This window comes from Peromyscus californicus, unplaced genomic scaffold, assembly GCF_007827085.1.
Source record: "Peromyscus californicus insignis strain IS unplaced genomic scaffold, ASM782708v3 Scaffold_14__1_contigs__length_90479793_seg_2, whole genome shotgun sequence".
Lineage (NCBI taxonomy): Eukaryota > Metazoa > Chordata > Mammalia > Rodentia > Cricetidae > Peromyscus > Peromyscus californicus.
The window spans coordinates 67,861,196-67,883,204 of NW_026294436.1; the positions used below are offsets into that span (position 1 = coordinate 67,861,196).

At 41.9% G+C, this 22,009-nt stretch overlaps 1 protein-coding gene across 12 annotated transcripts in view; it reads right to left on the minus strand.

The window, feature by feature from the left end:
* The window catches only part of Disp1 (dispatched RND transporter family member 1), a 169,084-nt gene that overhangs the window by 97,337 nt on the left and 49,738 nt on the right, over positions 1-22,009 (minus strand). For 10 of the 12 annotated variants that reach the window (XM_052737890.1, XM_052737882.1, XM_052737873.1 and 7 more), the window contains exon 2: positions 2,511-2,644. The gene's annotated coding sequence lies outside the window, so the exon portion shown is untranslated. The remainder of the gene's footprint in view (positions 1-2,510; positions 2,645-22,009) is intronic. The other 2 variants (XM_052737886.1, XM_052737878.1) reach the window with 1 other exon arrangement.

A 22,009-nucleotide genomic window follows, 5' to 3' on the forward strand; every position in this document is an offset into this window, starting at 1 on the left:
ATTTTCTAACACTCTTTCTGACATGATATTTTAGGAGACTCCACACACAGAAAAGCCACATTTTCCACTGAACCATTCTTACTAAGTTCCATTAAACAGGAAAACATTGCTCGCTCTTTAAGAAAACCAACATTTTCCCCTGTGATAAACAGCCTTCCCACAAAAATAAAACAAAATAAAAACAAAAATCTCTCCCCAAGGCCCATCCGACCCATTCCCTAGCACTGAAATGTCACTGCAGAGGTGATTTTAAAACAATGTTCACTGGTTTTCTGATTACAAAAGTCCTGCACACTGAAGAAAAACTGGAGCACACAGGACAGCAGGAACAGAACCAGGGAACAAAACCCACAACCCTGAAGCACAGGTCCCCCGTCTATACTGGCAGTTTTTTTCACATGTTCTTCTTTCCAAGGTCACTGAGAGTGTACTCTGGCTCTTACCTACTTCCATCAAAACAACCCCTCAAGTTAAGCTGTATAAATGCAAACCAAAAGGTTCATAATGCTGTATCGAACAGATTCCGTTTCAAATACTTGGTTTCAAACATCCCTAGTATGACTGAACTATCAGATTGCTTCTGGGGTTTTTTATATTTAAAAAACAAATCTCAATGAAGAATCACCTGAGTGGTGATAAATTTATGTGTGACTTTTTTACTTATTAAAATGCCTTAAGAGTCCTACAAATTACTTTCTCGAGTGTTAACATACCCAGGACATGCTTGCTTACCTCAACAAGTCTTCCCCGATAGCTACAATATTCTGTTAATGCTAACAACTACTTCTAAGGGAAGCTTACATTTCTTTGATTAATAAGGAAACAAAATCCTTTTTCTTCTGTTTTGGAGGGCAGGGTCTCATCATGTAGGTCAGGCTAGTCTTAAACTTGTAGAAAGCCCATATAGGTATATGTTAGCACATTGGGCACATAAATCTTTTTCTGTACATGGTAACAACATGCATGTTCTCTTTGGGAATTGTCTTTTTGAGTTTTCATTTTGTGTGTATGGGTGTTTTGCCTCCGTGTAGGTCTGTGAACCATTTGCAGAACTGGTGTCTGAGGAGGTCAGAAGAAGGAATCTGATCCCCTGAAACTGGAGTTGTAGAGAGATGTGAACTGCCATGTAAGTGCTGAAACTTGAACCTGAGTCCTCTCGAAGAGCAGGCAGTGCTCTAACCCGCTGGGTCATTGCTCCAGCCCCAGGGAAACTGGCTTTTTGCTTATTATTTGGATCTTGTTGCCAGCCCACGTTTCCAGCAAGGTAAGTAACGCTGTCATTTCTGCCAACACTGGAGAATTACCACCTTGCTTTAATCTTCTTTTGTTTGTAAGTCTTAGGACTTAGAAAATTAATTTGGCCTGGCATAGTCATGCATGGCTGCAGGCCACCTATTCTAGAGCCTGAGGAAGGATTGCTGGAGATCAAGAGTTCAAGGCCAGCCAAACAAGACAGAATAACCTGGTTTCAAAATAAATATATTTCTCTTCATATTTAAAATATTCCTCATAATCTACAAAAACAGATCTATAATTATACTAACATTTCTTTATGGATCCTTCATGATATTACACAAGGTCACCAAATTTCAAACGAGGCTCATTTCTGTCATCTCTGACATCCCCCTCACATCACAATGTGGACTCACTTGCTAATCAACACTAAACACACTCAAGTGTAATAAACGGGCACTTGGAGATTTAAAGCAACTCAACTTATTTTGTGTGGTTTAAAAAGGTGGTGGTGGTGGTGGTGGTGGTGGTGGTGGTGGTGGTGGTGGTGGTGGTGTGTGTGTGTGTGTGTGTGTGTGTGTGTGTGTGTGTGTGTGTGTGGTTGGGGGGGCAGTAAAAATATTCCACTGCAGCCTTAAACAGCTAAATAATCAAGCTGGCTGTCATAGGGCCGAAGGCGAGGCCTAAGTAACATTTTGAGGCAGACAATGCACTCAACAGTCCTTCCCTGACAGGGTCCACTTCTAAGGTAAGAACCCCAGAGCCCGAGTCTCTCCAGGGCAGACTAACTGCACAAGACAGGACAGAGCAAACAAACACACAAGCTGCTCAGTGAGCGTGATTAATGAATGTGTTCCTTTTATTTATGTGCCCAGACCAAGGTCATACACCTAACCTCTGTCCACACAAAATCATACCATTAACACTAAAAAGTAGACCTTGTTTTCCCATAAATTAATTAAGACTGCAGAACCTGCCTCAGAGATCTGTAAGAGGCTAGGGATAGCCGGGCAGTGGTGTCGCATGCCTTTAATCCCAGCACTCAGGAGGCAGAGGCAGGTGGATCTCTGTGAATTCAAGGACAGCCTGGTCTACAGAGTGAGCTCCACCCCAGGGAGGGATATTCAGTGAGAACCTGTATTTAAAGAATTAAAAAAAGTATTTGAAAGTTGTCCTCAAAAGTAAATGAACTTACACAACATGTAATACTTGGTTTTTATAACAGTTTATGTTTACAAAAATGCTTTTCTACAATGTGGCAAGTGATGGACTCCTACCTTCCACATGAATGGACACCTTGGCTGGGAGGGTCACATGATTCACCTTAAGGCCAATCCCAGGGCACAGTTCCTCTCTGCAGGCCCTCAGTCATGAGTCTTCTGCAGTCACTGAGTGAGCAGCTGGAGCCAACCTAAGTAACACAAGACTGCTGGTTAGAGGGGGTGATACTGGTAGGTAACTAACAGCCAGAAGATATGAACAAACTAGTTATAAAGTTAGTAAGTTCAAAATCGCTTACTCATAACAAAACTCTGTTCCAATCAGAACACTAAAATGCAGATGGCTGGTGCCCACAAAGGTGAGGAAATGTAGTGACAATGTAACCAGGAGCCTCTCAAGGGCAGTTATTGCTACTAACAGACTTCAAGTACCTTGTAAAGTCCTTTCATCTAGAAACTCACTGCCACTGGAGTTTACCCCATGACTAAGCCTAAAATTTCATTAAAACCGTGTATACAGGGATATGTGTTGCAGCATTCTTTGTTTGTTTGAGACAGGGTTTCACTATGTAGCAGTCCTGGAACTCACTCTGAAGTCCATGCTGGCCTCAAACTCACAGAGATCCACCTGTCTGCCTCCTGTGTGCTGGGATTAAAGGTGTGTGCCACCGCTGCCCAGCTGCAGCATTCTTTATTTAGCAAAAAGAAAAGGGGGTGGGTGGAAGGAGAGAAACGAAGGAGGAAATAAATAGAAAAGGTCTCCATCAACATGTTAACATGGGCACTATCAACATATAGCTAGGGTACTAGTTATAAAACTTACAGAAGTCTCCATCAACATAAAACTAGGGCACTAGTTATAAAACTTACTGAAGTCTCCATCAACATATAGCTAGGGTACTAGTTATAAAACTTACCGAAGTCTCCATCAACATATAACTAGGGTACTAGTTATAAAACTTACTGAAGTCTCCATCAACATACAACTAAGGTACTAGTTATAAAACCTACTGAAGTCTCCATCAACATATAACTAGGGCACTAGTTATAAAACTTACTGAAGTCTCCATCAACATATAACTAGGGCACTAGTTATAAAACTTACTGAAGTCTCCATCAACATATAACTAGGGTACTAGTTATAAAACCTACTGAAGTCTCCATCAACATATAACTAGGGTACTAGTTATAAAACCTACTGAAGTCTCCATCAACATATAACTAGGGTACTAGTTATAAAAACAAAGGTCTAAGGAAGCACCTATGTGTTTCTCTACTCCACCCCAGGCAGGGTTTCGTTATATAGCTCCAGGTGGCCTCTAACTTGCCATATTTCTGCTTCAGCCACAATATGGTGTATTTCTTCATACTTAGGTTTTGATTGGGGAAGTGAGGTGGGGGTGGGGGAAGCTGTTGATGTTGTCTGTTTTATTTGAAACAGGTTCTCACTATGTAGCTCAGGTTGCCCTGTAATTCTTTTTAGTTCAGATAAATGAGGTGGATCTCTGGCTTCCATTTTTAAACCAGTCATTTAAGACAGTGACCCACCCACCCACCCACCCACCCATTCTCATTTTTCATAATAGTCCACTAGATCCTTAACATTCTCTAAATATGATCAATAGAATTTGGGTTTTGTTCTTTTTGTAAAACTATTTTTAAAGCCCAGACTAGCAGACTCTCTCCTTTTCTCCAACTGCAGGGATACAAACCCACAGAATGGAAAGTGAGAGGAAGGAAGGATCTTCTAAGAGGGACGCCCACACCCACACACCCCCAACTGCCAAGAGATCACCAACCAAGTAAGAGTCCAGAACGGGTATGGCACACCCTGTGCAAGCACTGTCTGAACCCATTAGAGTAGAGAAAACAAAAGATTTATGCTATTTAGTAAGTACTTCTCCAGCAGTAGGGTAAGAATATCATTCATCAGCTCCATAATGAGTAACGGTTAGAGACAATGGCACCCATTTAGAGCTTCTTGTTATTGGCTCACTATTCTAGGAACTGACTATGTTAGTAAAAATGCCTGAATTACAAAATGATCTCGTTTACAGAAGGAAAACACACATGGTGCCTAACGGGCACAATGGATCGACGGAGGGGGCAACAACAAGGAGAGAGGCCCATCTCACACATGGTTGAGGTCAGGGCCAATGTCAACGCTGTTCTCTGACCTCCTCATGTGCATAGTGTGTGTGCACACATGCACATATAAACATGCGAACACACACACACACACACACACACACACACACACACACACACACACACACCATACACAAAACATTAACCATTTGCTCTGTGTCAGATACCATACTAAGAATTTTAAATAAATTATACCCTTTAATCCTCATGATAACCTAAAGAAGCAGGTATTATCAATACCCCATTTTGCCATCTGAAGGTGTATTTCACTTGATATTTCTAGAATTTTCCTGGCTGTTTTCACACATTTTTCTCCTATAAAAACATTTAAATCATGAACGAATCCTAAAATTTAATAGCAAGAATGAATCTTACACCTGCAAGGGTCTGCCAAGCATGTTGGCATGTATCTGTTTCCCAGCACTTGGGAGGCCTGAGGAAAGAGGACTGCCATGAGTTCACAGCCAATCTCGAGCACACAACAAGACTTCATCTCAACAAAATAACAAAAACAGGTCAAAAGCAAGAGTCATGCGTGCTTCTAACATGCCTCTAGCCAACGTCTGTTGGACTATTTCTAATTAAATTAATATTTGCCCCTCAGGAGCCCAGAAAGGCACCATCCACATTCATTTCTTCTTTGAGCTTCCACCACAAACAGAAAAAGAGAAAATGGTCAAAATAATTAATACCGCATTTTAAGTTTAATATCCTTACAGTACATGCAGAAAACATGCAACCGCATACACAGCCTAAATAAGACGAACGTCCTAAAAGTAGAAATTAGGGCCCTCTAACAAGCTAGGTTATCCAGCAGCCCCACTGCACAACACGCCAGCTCTTCTGTGCCCTCCTCACCAACGTCACAGCAGGGGTCAACCACAACAACCTAACGGTCAATGAAAACTTCATAGCAGCAACAGGGAAAGGTGGTCAGAGTTCTTCATGGAGGCTAACTTTCGTAAACTCATTAAAAGCTAAGGAAGACTGTGTAGCAATCGGATCTCCTACCTTCTTGTTTGTTTGTCTGCTTGTTTTTTCTTTTTTCCCCGAGACAGGGTTTCTCTGTGTAACAGCTCTGGCTATCCTGGAACTTACTCTACAGACCAGGCTGGCCTTGAACTCACAGAGATCCGCCTGCCTCTGCCTCCTGAGTGCTGGGATTAAAGGCGTGTGCCACCACCGCCCGGCCCCCTCTCCCCTTCTTCATAACTACTCCCTCATGTGCAATTCACTTTGTTCCTTTGTAGCTTGAACCAACTACTCTCCGCATTCTGCGCTTGCAGACCAGCACTGGGTTTCTATAAGCTTTACAAGCCCCCTGGAGTGGAAGGCTTCCCGTGTTAAGATGGATGTTAGGCTGGTGAGACCGCTCAGCAGGCAAAGGTGCCTGGTGCAGAAGCCTAAGGATCTAATAACGGTGGACCATGCGAAGGGAGAAGGGGAGAACTGACTCCATCAAAGTTGCCCTCTGACCTCCACAAGTACAACATGGCATATGAATCCCTCCCACATCATGTACACCCACAACAATAATCACAAAGAAAATTTTAATATGGTGTTTAATTTCAAGACCTGATTACAAACTATAAATATTAATCTGATGCTACTACAAGGAAAAATAATAGCATCTAAGAGCAGTTAATTATAAAACACATTTCTTAACCAGGAAAAGAAATAGCATTCTGTTTTCTCACCCCAAACACAAATTATCACTTGTGTTTTCCTCAGTTTTTAAATTGCCTAGTTTTTAATTTTTCTATGAAGAACAGCTTTGTTGGTGCTATGTGAAACCTGTGACTAACACGCTCCCAGTAAATATTTATACCCCAAAATATTTTTTCTTTTATTAGTATCTATGATTTAAATTAAACAAGCAACTTTTTAGGCCAAGGTTCTCCAGTGCTGGAAAATTACAAGAGTATTTACTAAGTTATTAAAGGCTCAAGAAACTCAGGACTTAGAAAATCCACAAAATACAATAGTAATCTATTTCTAGCAGAAGGATGGTTCCAGTCTTAAGTTAATCAAAGAGATCATGAGAATTCACTGGCCTTGATTTTATATGGGAACAATATCCCATACAAAAATTTGGTGAATATATTAACTTTAATATGTTTACTGCTAAATATAAGAGATTTATGAAATAACATCAAACACATTTTAAAAGTAAGTGAATCAAAACTATAGGCATTTGAAAACTCTCAGTTTAAGAGAGCATGTCTTAGTTGGGGTTTCTATTGCTGTGAAGAGACACCATGACCATGTTAACGCTTATAAACAAAACATTTAATTGGAGTGGTTATCCTACAGTTTCAGAGGTTCAGTCTATCATCATCATGACAGCGAGCATGGCTGCATGCAGGCAGACATGGTGCTGGAGTATCTGAGAGTGGTACATCTTGCAGACAACAGGAAGTCAACTACCAGTCACATGGAGGGAGGGAAGCTTGAGCAAAACAGAGCCCACCTCCACAGTGACACACTTCCTCCCACTAGGCTACACCTCCTAATAGTGCCACTCCCTTTGGGAGCCATAGTCTTTCAAGCCCCCACAGAGCACATCTAAAAGTCAGCTTCCAGAAGAATGCAGTGTGCTGCAAATGCACAGCGCACAGTGATTCAGAGGACAAGTCCTTTAGAGATGTCCGTTTTCTACAGGAAAGTCTATTAGCTGCCATCACTATTTTAAGCTTTTCAGCTTTTAAGCAAGGAAAGCCTGGGACACAGCACAAGACCCTACTAGAAAAACTAAAAATTAAAAAGATCTTAAGTCTAAAATTCCATATATGGATTTTCATTTATTTCTATTTTATTTAATAAAAGTAACACATTAACTAATATAATTATCAAAGAAAAAGTAATTTATCTCCCAAATGCCAATCTATCAACATAAAACTGCTTTGACTCCTCTGGGATCACTCCATCAATACAAATATAATCTTTAAACACATATGTAGACATGCACACACGGGCCCACGTGTGCCAGGCTTTGTCGTCTTTTTCATGAAGTAATACTTAGGAATCTCCAGCTGGGCTTGCCTATCTCTCCCGGTTACTCCTTCGATCAGCAAAGCAGAGCTAACCAGTGTCTGCAATCCCTGTAAAAGGATCACGTGGTGCAGACACAACAGCATTCTTCTCTCCATAATCATTCTTCCTGCCCTGCTAGCAGGTCAGAGCTCTCAAGTGTGTGCTCCAACCCTGACTGTCTAACGAGTCCTCATCTCCTTAGGTTTTCTCCTCACTAACTCCCTCTTCAACAGGCATAGGGACCTAGTGCTTGGTAGGAAAGAAAAGCACAGTGAAACTGATTTGTAAGCCTGCCCCCGATTGCCCTACATTTTACCATATATCACTGCCCCGATAAATCTGCACCAAAACTCTGACTTATATTATCTGCCAGTTAGAGGTAAATTATTCACAACGAAGATACACTGGACAAGAGACCATAAAACCCAGGCTCTACTTCCAGCTCTGTCCCTAACTATTGATGTGGCATTGACAAGTCACTCTGTGCTTGGAGGCCTTTCTTCTTGTAAATAATGAATTGCTTCAGCAAGATAGCTTCTGAAATCCCTTCACACTCCAGTCAGTGACACTACACTCTGTTCAACAAATCCAACGATAACAGCCCTCAGTAGGGAAGTTACCAACAAGTTAAACAAAGAACAGTAATCACAACAGAAAAGGAAAAAATTATCCCAAGAAAGCAACTGTTTAAGCACCTCCATGAGAACATTCTAACTGTCTGTTTACAAACGACAGATATGCAAATCACAACTGAAAATGGTCAAGGCACTGGAGCAGTACATATCAAAATTTCACATTATTATGTTTGACTTAGCTCCAACTATTACACAGTGTAAAAATAAAACTCGTTTTAAAGATAGAGCAAGTGATAAGTGAGCATAAAGTACTTTGGGACTCTGCTTCTGTCCTAGCCATTCCATCTGCAAATTAAGATTCTTTATCTGTAAAATGAAAAGTCAACTTATGAAAGAAGATTCTATTTTCAATTGAAAAATAATATAAGAAAAGTCAGACAAAAGCTCTGAGATTCATTCATTCTTCGCACACATCTTAGCTGAGCATCCACCAGTCCGAACAAACACTGCTCTGCCCAGGAATACATTGTGAGAAGGGAACATGGCCTCCTCTGCTGCCGGGTGCCGCCTATGCCTCTGCACCTCAGGATGCTTCCTTCCATAATTTGATTAAATATAAAGTTTATTATGTATCTTTTAAAGAATCTTTTAAAATAAATATTCTGCCACACTTGTGATTAGAAATGGGGGGAAAACCATTGGTTTTTATGGTGATATTTTATTTGTATTAAAATGTTATTTGTATGTTAATAAATAAAGTTGCCCGGGGGTCAGAGCTATTAGCAAGCCATAGGAAAGCAGGGCAGTGGTGGCATACTCTTGTAATCTCAGCACTTGGTAGGCAGAGCTGGGTAAGTCTCTGTGTGTTCAGGGATACAGCCATTATTGGATACACATGCCTTTAATCTTAATACCAATCATGGAAAACCTGGAGGCCTATACAGACAGGCTGTGAGGAGGCGGTCATGTGGTTGGGTTTACAACCAATGAGAAGGCAGAACAGGAACTCTATATAAAGACTTTAACACAGGGGTAGCTCTGGTTCGGAGAGGTAGGACCACCGCAGGAGGAAGGGTAAGGTTTTAGCTCTTAGCTCTGACCTCTTGGCTTTCTTCTTTGCATTGGTTCTGTGTTTCTTATTTAATAAGAAGGTTGGTTACATCTACAGGTTTTCACTTTAACTGAAAAAGACAGCTCCCACCGTCAACACTGAACCTGAGTAACCCCTAGCAGGATGGAGTTTCCTTTCCCATTTCTCTTCTGGGTTGTATCCCTGGGGTTCATGTGTAACCCTAAAAAAGATACTGCACTGTCCTAAAACCCAATGGGACAATGACTGAAATTGAAAATGAAAACAAAATCATAACTGGCTAAAAGTGCAAAGATGTATTTGAAACTACAGCCAGTAGGTCACGCTGTGACAGCAACGTGTGTGTGTGTGTGTGTGTAAGTCAGTAATATGGGGCCAATATTTGAACAATCTGTGTTTATAGAAACCACCACAATAGGGAGCAGGGACATACGTCATGACAATCACGCCTTGTCTCATGGGACATAATTAGCTCTGAGTGTCCACACTTGAAAGGTCTGAATAGATAGAACATGGCTCTCAAGTTTACTCTAGAACAAAAGACTATTCATATAAATTGCCAGTTCAGTTTTTCTAAATGTCTTTAAGATTAGAGTGCTTGGAAGGTTTTGATCTTTCTGTCCAGTTTTAAAAGACCCACTCCCTCATAAGTATGAAGAGAAAAGCCTAAAACAAATACGTCCATCTGGGTTAGAAAATCCACAGTGAAGAAAAATCTCTTCTAACAAAAGCAGTTCCTAGTTGTCCTGTGGAAAAGCCGCGCTGAGCATGAAGCTATCATGTCCTCCCTACTTGCTGGTGACATGAGAAACTCACATTAGAAACTGTTACGAGAAGCCACAGCTACAACTAACACACCTGAGGTAAATAAACAAGAGTAAAACAAGTAAAGATCACTTTGAAAGCACGTTTCTAAGAATAAAATACGAGTTTGTGAGAACAGGGTATAGTTTTAATTACATCACCGAGAAAAGCCGCTAGTGGCAGTCCTAAACTGTCACTATGTAACTGTGGAGGGCACAGGGAAGGAAACCCTACTGTTTTTCCCAGGACTACACACAGCGCTAACAATGTAATTTGGGAATGAATCTTAAGGTTATCAGAACTCTCTGGTCTCCAGCTCCTAAGTTAGTTCCAAGCATTCTTGTTTAGCAGCCTAATACCAAGCGGCAGTGATGGGAGCGCTGGCTGGCTGGCTGGCAGCAGGAGGCACAGGAAGGGATTCAGATGAAGAACATATTTCACATCGCTACAGCTGACAGGTGTGAGAAACGAGCCTGACAAAGTCTGCAAGCTAATTCTGTAATTAGAAATGCTGAAGTCTGTTCGATACTGCTGCCTACAGACGAGGCATTCTAAAGCAGACAAAGGAGCTATTTTTCTTACTGAGCAATTTTATTTTAAGTTCTGATTTTTTTCTTGTTGGAAACAAGCTAGATGTTAATAGTTCACAGTAATTGAATAATCTATCATATTCATACTTTAAACAGTAAAAAGCAAGGATATTTATATAGTTGTATATCATATAGTCAAAAGCAGTGGTTTCTCAACCTTCCTAATGCTGTGAACCTTTAATACAGTTCTTCATGTTGTGGTGATCCCAATCATATAATTATTTTCATTGCTACTTCATAACTGTAATTTTAGTACTGTTATGAATCATAATATATTTTTTGGAGACAGAAGTTTGTCAAAGGAGTCACAACCCACAGGTTGAGGACCACTGTCAAAAATTTAAAAAATGAAGATATTGCTTCTTCTACTTCATGCCGAACACTGACCATACAGTGAGGATACCTAACACTGTAACTGTTTATTATAACTTAATTCAAACATTTCACTCAATGACAAAGCAGGGGTCCTAACAGAGACAGAAGATAATACTATTGAGCCAAGTTTTTGCCGTTAGAAAGTCACAAACAGGATCTAGAATGGGTACTGTAGTGTTGTATTAGAGCTGTAATAATCAACACCACACAATGCAGACACACACACCTTTCTTCGCTTGGTTCCTGAAAAACATGAGATCTGACAGCGTCTCCAACAATGATACGTTAGCAGCAATGACTGCACCAAGCACTCAGATCTTGTTTTTAAAATACCATTTTCCATGAAAAGGACCCAGGGCACCTTAGAGAAAAGACTGAGCCTAGGGCTAAGGTAGAAAGTACAAAAAGAACTTTGAATACCTTAATACACAGAAAGATAATACAGACTGTGTAAATGATGAAGCTCTATCAAGAGGATGAGGCTATTTGCAAGGGCTCCCACCAGCTAGACCTGAACTAATTTAAGCATCAAAATTTTTAATGCCAGTAATAAATTAATTAATGGCAGTAATAAAATATAATCTACTAAATAAATAAGGATCTGTGAGTTCCAACTAACAGAAATAAAAGCTACAGAAGGGAAGCCTTCCTTAGTAGGACAGCACCGGTGAATGAGGAGGGCGCAACAGCAGGCATCCAACGAGGAAGGAGCTAGTTCACGTCACATGGGAGTTAGAGGGGCAAACTGTAACCCGGCACTGGGGAAACCTCCTGTGCATCCTAACCAAGTGATCAAGTGCCCACTGACACACCGGGGAGCTGAGGGTCCTCCCACGGGTCCCCGCAGAACTGCAAAACCTTACTCTATTAGAGTGTTCATGACACAAACCCGAAGTGAGGGGCAGTTTTCAAAACAACAGACCCAAATGCTTCAAAAAAAAAAAAAACAGAAAAGCCAAGAGCACTTCAGCCACCGACCAAGGGCCGAAAACGTCTACCCATGTCAAAGCAGTGGAAGTCAGAGCGGGATGGAGATGTAAGGTAGCGCCTTCACGAACCTCTCACAGTAGAGCAAATCACAAACCCAGGAATAAGCACAACAGTCACATGGCGGATTGGCTCTTTCACACAGACAGTCCCTGCCTGCCAGTGGACAGAGGTGAGCAGAACAGACTCCCACCTCGGAGGACACCAACCTCCTTCTTGAAAGCACTCCAAGTTTTTCTCATCACTTTCTCTGAAAGCAATCCACACTCCACGGGGGGAGAATGCTTTGTGAAAAATGTTTTCTCGCTGTACTAGAAATTACACAATAGATATCATTTTTAAAAAAAAAACTATTTCCTGACAGAATTTTTTCTCTAAAACCTGTGTGACCTCTCATGGTATCCCTAGAGAATTGAGGGAGAAAAGTGTAACTTTTCCTTTTACTTTATTAATGCCAGGCATCACTTTAATGAAAAAACAAATAATTGATTGTGATGCTTTCAAAGAGCAGGAAGAAAATGATAAGCAGCAGTGGATGATGGAACTGAAAATGTCTCTGATGTGAGAGGGCCTTAGGTGTTAAATGCAAGGAGTGGATACTCGGAGGGAGGGAGAGAGGTGCAGACAGACGGCAAGCAGCCATCAACACTTGCTGAATCCTTGAGGAGGAAAAATTCCTCTTGACAAGCAGATGGAAGCTCTCAGATGGATGCTGAGCAAATAGTGACAGCATCACTCAGAAAGAAGGCCAGAGTAGCCACAGTGAGCACACACTAGCCATTACTGTGTGCTGAGTAGTTCATCTGCTTTATTTCATTTAATCCATACAACAACCTCCATCATGAGGAACCATGACCATTTCTATTATGTAGACGAGGAAACTGGGATTCACAAGGGAAGATAAGTAAAATGGCTAGTAAGCAGTAGAGATGGGCTTGAAATCTAGGCTTGTCTAACTCAAAAGCCATGCTCTTTTAAACACTAATAATCTCCTTCTCAATGGCATATGATGATGTCGTATCAGATATGTGGGAATCTACTATGCACATGTACTGTCACTGCCATTAAACAGTAAACAAAGCCGACAGTTCTTGGCCTTGCAGAATGTACAATATACACTAAATAACTCAAAGGAACAACACTGGCACATGAGTGGCCTTCATTATGGTGAGAAGTGTCATCATTAAAGGAAGCTACAGCAAGAGATCACAAGTGACTTCATCAGAGAAAACAGCTCACTGCAAAAGATCCCCAGGCCACGTGGCTACAGTTTCACTCACTGTACTATTAAGTCAAAAGGCCACATCAATTCAGAGAGGTGTGCTGGCTTCTTTTATGTATCCCATACATCTGCCAGAGCAAGTTAAAAGAGGGAAGATTTATTCTGGTTCCTGGGACCCATGGTTGCTTGTAGACAGATGTTTCTCTAGGTTCCGCCAAGCCCCCACATTCCCGTGGCCCGCTTATAGAATAATCACTCAGAAGTTATATTAATTATAACTGCTCAGTCATTAGCTCAGGCTTATTACTGACTAGCTCTTACACTTGAATTAACGCATAATTCTTATTTATGTTTAGCCACATGGCTTGGTACCTTTTCTCAGTTCTGCCTTCACATCTTGCTTCCTCTGTGTCTGGCTGGCAACTCCTCAGTTAGCCCTTCCTCTTCCCAGAATTCTCCTCGTCTGCTTGGTACTTCCTGCCTGTATTATACTTCCTGCCTGGCTACTGGCCAATCAATATTTTTTTTTTTTTTTTTTGGTTTTTCGAGACAGGGTTTCTCTGTGTAGCTTTGCGCCTTTTCCTGGAACTCACTTGGTAGCCCAGGCTGGCCTCGAACTCACAGAGATCCGCCTGGCTCTGCCTCCCGAGTGCTGGGATTAAAGGCGTGCGCCACCACCGCCCGGCTCAATATTTTATTTATCAACCAATCAGAGCAACACATATTCACAGCATACAGAAAGACATCCCACAGCAGTTGCTTGGGTCCATGTGCTCAGGCAGAACATCATGGTGGTGGGAGTCAATGGAGGTGGACAGACAGCACCGACTGAAGAGACTGATAGAACCTTCAAAGGCACACCAACAATGACCTGCTCCAGCCCTCTAGGCCTAAAGTTTCCAGACCCTCTCACAGCAGTACCACCAGCATCCAACAAAAGACCCTGTGTGGAACAACAGCAGATGGACCAGCAATGGAAGCAGAAAGAGAAGGAGAAAGATCACATGTAAAGGGCTGCCTGGGAAGATGCAGGTGACAGACACAGCCTTAATACACAGAAGGATGCAACATGGCGGCATTAAATGCCTTCAGTTTTTGTTTTGCCAAAATGAAGCTAAACTATTTATAACTAGTTTCACAGACATGTATCAGTGGAGGTGAGAGCTTCTACCACATCCTTCTTCAGCCATCACTTCAGCTACCTCTAGATGCTATGGCCACAGGTACTTCCACACTGCCATCCTAGCTCTCCCACAGCACTCTCTGTCCCTCCTTCTCAGTGCAGTCACCACCACTGTCACCTACATCAACGTTTGGTGTTTTACAGTAAGGACTGTTGAAATACGGCCAACCTGGTCTACAGTGAGTTCCAGGACAGCTAGAGTCCTGGCAGTGAGACCTTGTCTCAACACACACACACACACACACACACACACACACACACACACACACACACACACAAACAAGACTATTCTCAACTGACAAAAAAAAAGGTGAATTGTCTTTCTTGAAAAAACAATGTTTCCTTCTCATTAGCTCCTGCTTAGTTTATTATGTGTCTTTTCTATGAAAGATGACGCTAATTTCAGTCAAAATATTAGAGAATCTACTATGTACACATGCTGTGTTAGGCAGAGAATAGCAAAGAGGAGCAGAAAACCATTCCCCAGAGTCAGTGCTGGAGTCCAGGCCACAGAGCTGACTGGAAGAACAGCCAATCATCTCAAACTTCTGAGGCTCTGTTGGTCAAGTGCTAAGCAGCCTCAAGTACTCTCCCGAACCTCTCACCTCCACTCCAGTCTACACCACCTCACCCTTTTTAAAGGTACCTTAAAGACTACTTACTTCACCTCCTGACTCTTCTGCTGAAGAAGTAACATTTTTTTTTTTTTTTGGTTTTTTCGAGACAGGGTTTCTCTGTGTAGCTTTGCGCCTTTTCCTGGAACTCACTTGGTAGCCCAGGCTGGCCTCGAACTCACAGAGATCCGCCTGGCTCTGCCTCCCGAGTGCTGGGATTAAAGGCGTGCGCCACCACCGCCCGGCTAAGAAGTAACATTTTAGATGACCACGAGTCCATCTTTGAATGGTGCTGCTCAAGTACCCTGTTGCTCTTTATAGATACTGCACACTCTATCTCCCCAGTTTACAAGTTCTGACCCTGACTCTGTTCCTTTCACATTCTTTTTCACCTATTTTGCTTTCATTAATATAAAACCTTTGTTCACACATGTCTGCTCAAGTCAAGAGAGCAACAGCTGAAGTGAACAGTAGGTATACTTAGATGTGTGCAATGCACCATCTTGTGACATCATCATAGACTAACATGGCAAATGACCTTTTCCAATGGGGACCCCAAAACCACTGCATGTAGATCTTCTTCTAATTAGTCTCTCCAAGAAATGCTTCCCATTCTCCTATATGTCCTTCTTTGGGGTGGAGCATGTGAGGAGCAGTCATGAGCCCAACAGTCTTCTGAGTGCTGGCCATTAGAAGCAGGCAGAGTGTCACAGGTTGGCATACACATTCTTGTTTGACCCTGGTAAAACCTTGGGCAGATCATGTCATTCGAACTTATGTACCAGGCTTCTTCTTTTGGGACACCAACCAGCTCCCAAATAATGACACAGAGACTTCTCATTAGTTTTGAATGCTCAGCCTTAGCTTAGGCTCATTTCTAGCTAGCTCTTTTAACTTAAATTAACCTGTTTCTCTTTCTACATTTTGCCTCAGAGCTTTTTACTTTTTTATTTCTTGCTTGCTGTCTGTATGTCTGGCTGGCTTATGCCTACCTGGTTTCTGGCCCAGGCATTTTTCTCATTCTCTCATTCTTCTCTTTTTGTCTCTGCCCCACGGCCCTGTCCTATCACTCCTGCCTAGCTATTGGCCGTTCAGCTTTTTATTAGACCAATCAGGCGCCTTAGGCAGGCAAAGTGAAACAGATGCAACACATCTTTACATAATTAAACAATCATCCTTACATTGTTAAACAAATGCAGCACAAACAAATGTAACACACCTTTACACAGTTAAAATAATATTCTGCAGCATAAACAAATGTAACACATCTTTGCATGGTTAAAATAATATTCCACAACAAACTTACTCTCAGAACATCCCTACAATGGCCAAAAAATTTCATCATCTACTCACACCCTTTCATTACCTTTGATCTCTTCATTTGTTATTTTGTTAATTATGTGTATCTGGTGGGGGGTGGGAGGGGGTACAGTGGTAATGTGAACATGTGTGCTAGTGCTCACAGAAGCCAAAGATGTCAGATCCTCCCCGCTGGAGCTGGAGTTACAGGTGGTTGTGAGCCACCTGACATGACTGCGGGAACCAGACTTGGGTCCTCTCAGAGTTCTCTCTCCAGCCATGACCTGTCTCTTACTCCTGTCCAACCATGTTCACAACCTTGGTTCTCAGGTTTGTCTCCACATGCTCCAGGCTTTCACTAGTCATCTTGATGCCTACAACAGCCTGCCTCCAATGGGCTTAGCTCAATCCCCACCTTGCAAGTCACTGCTCAAGTAAGTCCACTCAGCCACCTCACTGTAAAACATGACCAGCCCCTCCCCTACTCTCCCCTCCCCTCCCCTCTTCACCCCTTCCCTCAGCATACCTAACCTTCCTTATCTCATTTCTTCTTCACTATCTGTCACCTTCTAACACTATTTAAATCACTTCATTATGTGTAGTGCATGTTATCTCCTCCCCTGAGAATAAAGAAGGTTCGTACTTCAATGACTAATGCACACCCAGTGCATGTGAATCTGTGACTTTCCAGATCTTCTCCTTCAATTACAATCTTTGGCTCCACCCTGCAAACATCTACTTCTTAGCTTTTCACTAATTTCTAAAATGTGGTTCACGACTCGGCTACTGTTATCACCTCTCCGTTTTGGTATGGTCCTTTTCAGTAGAGTTTCAAAGAGAAGCGGAAAAGCAAGTGTATGGTCAATGCCACATTCACCCACACCACTCAACACCCAAGCCCTGGAACTACCCCTTCTTCACTCTCCCCTGTGCGTCCACAACCTCTGGAGGATCAGTGCTCTCCACAGCTATGTCCCAGTGGTAGCGAAAGGACTCACCTTTGTTTGCTTCCTTCTCAGGCTGTATCTGAGTACACAGTGTCCACTCTAGCAAGTCCAGTCTCCCCAGAGATATGGTTCCCTGAGGACATAGAAACACCCTCAGGCTGAAAGACAAACGTCTTCAAAGCCTCTTGGGAGATGACCAGCAAAGCTCTTATTTTTTGATAAATTTATCCATAAATTAAGTATTTCCACACTTCTAAGTTCCAATAGAAAAGAACTAAATTAGCAAAAATAGGGAGAGCTAAAAAAAAAAAAAGTAATATAAGATAAATGAGCAAGCAGGCAGGCAATTTATGATGCAATATAACTACCATTTTCTGAATACCAGGCATACCTCATACACTTCATATCTGCCATATTATTACTCCTCCTACCAACTCTATAATTTACTGCCCCAGTTCATAAGCTAAAAGATCACCCATCACTGGTCTAAGGTCACAGAGCCAACTGAGATATAAACTCAGAACTGTCCATCATGCCATTTTTAAGTATTAAAAATTAAGTATTAATCTAAAATACAAAATGGTGGTACATGCCTGAAATCCCAGTACAAAGAAGGCAGAGACAGCAAGATCACAAGTTCATGGCCATCCTGGGTTACTATCAAGAAAAACAGAAAGGATAGAGAGGCTCAATGGATAAAGCCTGATGATCTGAGTTCAATCCCTGGGACCTTCATGCAGTTAGAAGGAGAGAACCTCCACCCTGGTGCGTGCGCGTGCGCGCACACCCACACACACACACACACACACACACACACACACACACACACACAAATTAATGAATGAATAAATGCAATTTTTGTCTAAAATTTGAGGGAGATAAGGAGAAGAGAAAAAGAGAAAGAGAGAAAACCATTTTGATCTGGTCTAAATAGAATGGTAACTGGTGATGAGACTTTGAATGTTTCTAAAAGCCTTGTGACTAGTGAAAAGGATAAACAAAAATATAATGTTCATTTAATTAACGTCACATTCTGCCCCCAAATGGCAAACATAACCAAGAAGTATTTTACGTAGGAAACAGCTGCTCTCTGCGGCATCAACTTCCAAAGTTCTTATTTTTCCACAATGCCCCAACACGGCCTGTCTTCCCCTGTATTGTGTCTATCATCAAGCCCAGATCCACAATAGCCCTAAAACAGAGCCTAATTGTGGCCATGTGGAAAGGGCCAACTATCCGCAGTTGCTAGAATCCCAGGCACATTAGCACTGACTTCTCATGGGAAAAGGGCAAACACTGCCTTTCAGTTCAGAAAAGGGAAATTAAAAACAGTGAGCAGCCATACCTGGATTATGATGACTGACAGCAACACAGCCTGGAACTATCAGTTTCATCTGGGCCGGAAGGAATCTCAACAGAGGAATTTTTGGCTGCAGCTCTATTTGCTGAGAATTTTGAAGACTAACACGTCTCCACTAAAGAGGAATGTGACTGTGTAGATCTCAGCAGCACACAGGTCCATGCAGCCAAAGGACTGCATGTCAAAAGTAAGTTTTCAATTTTTCCATTTGAACTTGATAAAAAATAAATGACATTTATAGTATTCAAAATATCCACACCCCAGAGTGGCCAAAGTACATAATTTAATATCTTTGTGAACAGGAAACCTTTTCCCCCAGGGCAGATTTTTCAAAATATTAAATGTTCTGTTTAGCTCTCCTCTTGCAAGCAGCTGGAATCTTTTTTGAAACTGGAGAATGATGGGCTTGCCCTCTGCTGTAATTGGAGAAAAATTCCAGTCACATTAGATAGAAAGCATGCAAATCTCATACCTACATAACTTATAAATTATTCTTTATATGATGTGAAATTTAAAATTAAAAAATCTTCTAAAGGTAGGGAGAATATGCTTAGAAATAAAAAAAAAGAAGAAGAAGCATTTCACACTACAGAATTAAGGTAGCCTTCTCTTGAAGTTTAGTTTCATTAAGTATGGAAAGCATTTGGCCAGCACGTACGAGGAATTGTGAGAATCAGAATGGCCTGCTCTAATGAAGCCCTGGCTTCTGACTTGAGAAGTATGGTGCCGCTCTATCTGCTGCTACATAATGATTTCCACGTGTCGGCCCCGCAGAAGTTACAGCTCATTACTGGTAAAATATGCTGCTTTCTAAACGCTTTGGCTTGTTGCTTACCTCCATAGAGTCTTCCTAATGAAGATAACATATTTTTCCAGTTAGGTAGATTTAAGAACATAATTTTGAGGACCTTGAAACATTAATTGCTTAAATCTATCATTTTTGACAGGTCTTAAATGGCTTCTAGAATCCTGTTAGCTGAAGTCACATATCTTTTTCCATTTTCCTCTCTGCCTCGGGGCAGCAGAGAATGTGAGGAGGGAGAGGAGGCAGCCCAGGTGAGAGCTCTTGCTGTGGCCACTGAGCGCAGGTGGCCAGCTCAAGCGCTGGTCTCGGGAACTCCAACCCAGGAATGACTTACCACAAAGAAGCAAGAACTAGAACACATGGACAGACACACACACACACACACACACACACGGACACACGGACACACGGACACACGGACACACGGACACACGGACGGACACACACACACACACACACACACACACACACACACACACACACACACACACACGAGGGCTCCAGGAAAGGCACTCTCTGTTCTCCAATGTCTTGTGAAGCACACTATGTGACCCCTCACCACTCAGGTTCCAAAGCTCAGCAGCAGAAGAAGGCACAATGTCAGCCATTTGTAAAAGGCTGGGTTTTTGTTTTTTTGTTTTTAAGCAAAACATTTAGGCTCAACTCTGTGATCCTCTGACCAGCTGAAAGGACACAGAGGCCTCCATTTCATCATCTCTATAGAGGGGTCAGACCAGAGAAATCTGTCTAAACTGTCTTTCTTAGAGCCCCACACCCAAGGCGGTCTCCAAAACAGACTGTGGAGTTCTTTACGTCAGCCTTAGTAAGGGATCTGCCACCAGGGAAACAAAAACCAGAACCCCTCCAGTCTCACTCCCCTTTATCAGCTGTGGCCAACATCTCCTGCATGGATCATGACGTATTTTCATTTCCAGAACAAAATTTGTTTCAAGGTCCAAAAGCTTTTGTATCACCACTGCTGAACAGCCAAACATAATGGCCTGCCACCCATTTCACTATTAAAACAGATTAACAGTGACAAAATGAAGGTCTTTTTCCTATCAAATCACTACTTGTATATGGCATTCTACAATCCAACACTCTCCTAACTGAGCTATTGTGGTGGCTGTAATTTACTCTCCTCAGTCTCTGTCCAGTCCTTCAGTGTACTTAAGACTATTTGCATAGGAATTACAGTACATAGATGTGAATATACTTCCTTTTCTGGAGGACAAAGGCCCTGTATGCTACACTCACTGTTGGGCAACAAGAGCCAATGCCAGGCACTCTTTTCATTTCTGTTAAATAATTTCAGCACATGTTGTTGGGTCACTAACCCAGAGCTGATCACCATGGGTTAAGAAAAGGAGGTCACATGGCATTTGTGTCTGTCCATCTGATCTGATTATTACTAGCACAGAAAAGGACTCTGGAAACACGTGTATTTCTGAGGTCAGGGTACCAGTGCAGAGATGAAAGCAGCATGGCTTTCAGAGGAAGGCTTTTTTTCCTCAGGCTTTCACGGACGCTAAGATGCATGAAAATGCCTTGCTTGGTTATCTCATTTTCCTGGAGGAATTCTAAATTCTTCCAGCTGACATGATGATTCATGTGCACGATGATTTTGGTTAAGAAAACAACTGTGGTTCTTTGGCCAACTAGAAATAATATACTCTAAGTCTACATGACTATTTTGTTATAGCTGCCATATTTGTCTTCAAAGGCTAAAGAAATCCAAAATTCTGTCAATGTGCATTTTTTTTTCTGGTGAATTTATAACTAACTTCAAAACATTCTTTTTTCACTAGACAATTATCTTCTAAAATACTGAACACTTTGGTTCCAAGTTGGCACATTCCACATATAAGAAAAGGAAAATCAAAAACAATTTGCCACGTTTCAAATTGAGCTGGTCATTTACTAGGAATATTTGTATAGTTGTTACTTTTCTATCACTGTGATAAAACACCATTCGCAAGGCAACTTGTTAAGGAAAAAGTTTATGTGGGTTTACTGTTCCCAAGGGTTAGAGTCTTGGAGAGTGAAATGAAGGCCAGAGCAGGGAGCTGAGAGCTCACATCTTGAACCACAAAAGCAAAGCAAAGAGAATGAACTGGAACAAAGTCCTTAAGCTTTCAAAGCCTGCCTCCAGTGACATGCTTCCCCCAAGGCCACACTTCCTAAAACCCCCAAATACTGCCACCAACTAGGAACCAAGTTTCCAAATGCCAGAGCCTATGGGTGACATTCTCATTAAAATCACCAAATTTGAAACCAGGAAAAATAACTTTGAAGGAATACATAGAGCTGTAACTCTGAAAGTGTGGGGGAAAATACAGAGAGGCTGCTGCATGAAAGAGTGAAGAGCAATAATCAAGTTCTGGAGGCAAAGCTCCTTATAACACAGCAACAGAAACGCAGACACTCTGAGTAGAGACAGCAGCAAAGAACACCGGGGTGCTAATGAAGAGGGTCCCCACACCAACCAGGCAAGTGGAAAGGAGGCTAGCAAGTCATCTGGGAG